Consider the following 2,445-nt stretch of genomic DNA (forward strand, 5'->3'; position numbering starts at 1 on the left):
CATGGAGGGCAGCCCACTGTTGGTGGTTCCATTCCCTAGGTGGTCCTGGGCTGTGTAAGAAATCTAGATAAGCCTGAGCCTGAGGACTCCAGCAAGCAGCATTTTTCTGTAGTCTTGCTTCAAGTTCTTCTCTTGAGTTCCTGTCCTGATTTCTCTCACTGATGTACTGTAAGTTGTGTTGAAATAAACCCTTGCCTTCCCCAAATTGCTTTCAGTGTTTTATTACAGCAACACAACCAGAACAGAAAACAGAACACTACTGCTTTACAGCCTAGATAGTATTTTGCTATTTTTGGCTTTATTCGTTCCTCTTAACTTGTATGGTAAACGAAACCTCAAATTTTCTCTTCTATATTGTCAGGGTGCAGTCCAGAAGTCTAAGCTAGGTTTTAAGTTCTTTATGATCTTGCCAAAGTTGTGAATAACAAAAGCTAAGGATTATGGTGACCTCTGCATTTCCCTCAGAAGAATTAGAAGGAAGGTCCTGTATGACCCGCCTCTCTCATTTACCTCACCAGCCAGTCTCCCTTTCTCTCTAGAAGCAGGCAACCCTCCCTGTTTTCATCTGAGGGTGTCTGCCTTCTTGTTCCATCCGAACACCAACTTTCTATATGCATGTGTCCTTGACGTGTGTCCAAAAGCATGACGCCAGTCAGATGGCATCAGGACTCTATCTGACAGCCTCAGTTTTACTTACTCAGCTCTTTAAAAGGCCTGTCTCCTAAGAGCCACATTCCGAGTTACTGAAGATGGGGGTAGGAGACAGGACTCCAACATGAAATGTTTGAATATACAATTCAGTATATCTTTCTCCCATTTTGCATCTGGAGCAAACATTACAACATTTCTTTATCTTAGCTTGAACCAAACATATTTCCTTTGAACAAAATCTCACCTTTTTTGATGCAGACAGAACACACTGCACCACCTTGTGATGTGCTATAAGGACCCACCCAGGGCAGAGCAGTGGTCTCTGTTGTGTAACTCCATTCCAGTTTATGTTACTTTCACAACACTTACTCCAGCATTTGGCACCCACTGGCTTACAATGTAACTTTTCTGCTGCTCAAAACCGGTTATCGTTTAATAAATTGTATATGATCTCGCTTTCAAAAGGCAAATAATGGGTCAAAGCTGTTTTTTTTTTTTATAAAGTCTGCACCCCAATATTATGTAATTGCTGTGAAAAAATCACAGCGGGTTCAGAAACCCAATGCAGAGCAGAAAGACCAGTTCCCAAGGCACTGTATGCACAAAAAACAAAACGGAACAAAACAAGCCACCTCACTTTACAAGGCCTAAACCTAGACTTCAGGCGCTACAATATTTGATAGGCCTTATTTTTCAGCAATTAAAGTATGACGGTAACTTCTGAACGAAGGTTCAGAGCACAAGAAGCATTTTTTAAAAAGTGGCGGGAATACACCACAGTCCACAGTTGATTAGTGAATTTGGAAGAAAAAAAGCCTATGACCCCGACGTGATTCGAACACGCAGCCTTCTGATCTGGAGTCAGACGCGCTACCGTTGCGCCACGAGGTCCTGCTGGGCTGTGGCTCGCGCGGTTTCTTAGGAGTCCGAAAACATGGCGGCTGAAGCATGCATCCCACACTTATTCCCTGCCTCTCACTCGGGAGAGCTGGCAGAGACTGAGCGGGTTCACTCGGCGCCCGACTTTCCCTCTCCGTCTAAGTTAGGTAGTAAAACAGCGGAGGCGGGAGACTAGCTGGCGTCTAATCCGGTCGGCGGAGTCGAAGGAAACACACTCTTCCTCTCCTTTCCGGCAGCCACTTCCGCTCCGGCCGCCCCGCCCCCGCCCGTTAGGGGCGGAGACGCCGTCTCCCCTCCCCCACGCTATCTGCGCGCCGAGCCAGTGACCTCCCTTTGTAATCTGGCGGGATCCCACTGCGCACGCGCGGGCCTGTGCCAAATGGCGCCGGGACACCAAAGTTGATCCCCGCTGAGCGTGCGCTGTCCGGGCCAAAAGCGCTAGGCGTTTTCTCTCGCAGAGAGTTTTTTGTCTCACAGGGAGCATTGACACTTAAAAGCAATTGTTTTGAAGAAGACAGTTTTTGGTTTACAAAGGATTCCCCAGCTTTTCAAACAGAGATATCAAGTCCTTGATATCGGCCAGAGAAAAGAAAATATTTACAACCTCCCCGTCGGGGAATTGAACCCCGGTCTCCCGCGTGACAGGCGGGGATACTAACCACTATACTAACGAGGAGCTGTGAGGAAGTCCTTTTCCAGATCTTACTTAAAGGAGAACTAAGTTGTTTTTCTTTTTTTTTTCCCCCTAGGTTGCAGCGTCTCGTAGCTGGAGGATTCGAAATTGGACTTTTTGGGATGGGCTGCTGTATTTCTTTATCTGGACATGTCGCTGGCTCTGTCTCTCTGTAGAATAAACTACACTCCCAAGCCAACGTGAGTGAACTATGTGAAAAT

At 46.6% G+C, this 2,445-nt stretch overlaps 2 non-coding genes across 2 annotated transcripts; both read right to left on the reverse strand.

Annotated features, from left to right (window-relative positions):
* Positions 1 to 1,470: 1,470 nt before the first annotated feature.
* Trnaw-cca lies at positions 1,471 to 1,542 on the reverse strand. Its single transcript has one exon. It is a non-coding gene; the product is annotated as a tRNA-Trp (tRNA).
* A 613-nt stretch (positions 1,543 to 2,155) lies between these two features.
* Positions 2,156 to 2,227, reverse strand: Trnad-guc. The gene has a single exon. It is a non-coding gene; the product is annotated as a tRNA-Asp (tRNA).
* Between the last annotated feature and the right edge of the window lie 218 nt (positions 2,228 to 2,445).

Source organism: Rattus rattus, chromosome 1, assembly GCF_011064425.1.
Source record: "Rattus rattus isolate New Zealand chromosome 1, Rrattus_CSIRO_v1, whole genome shotgun sequence".
NCBI lineage: Eukaryota > Metazoa > Chordata > Mammalia > Rodentia > Muridae > Rattus > Rattus rattus.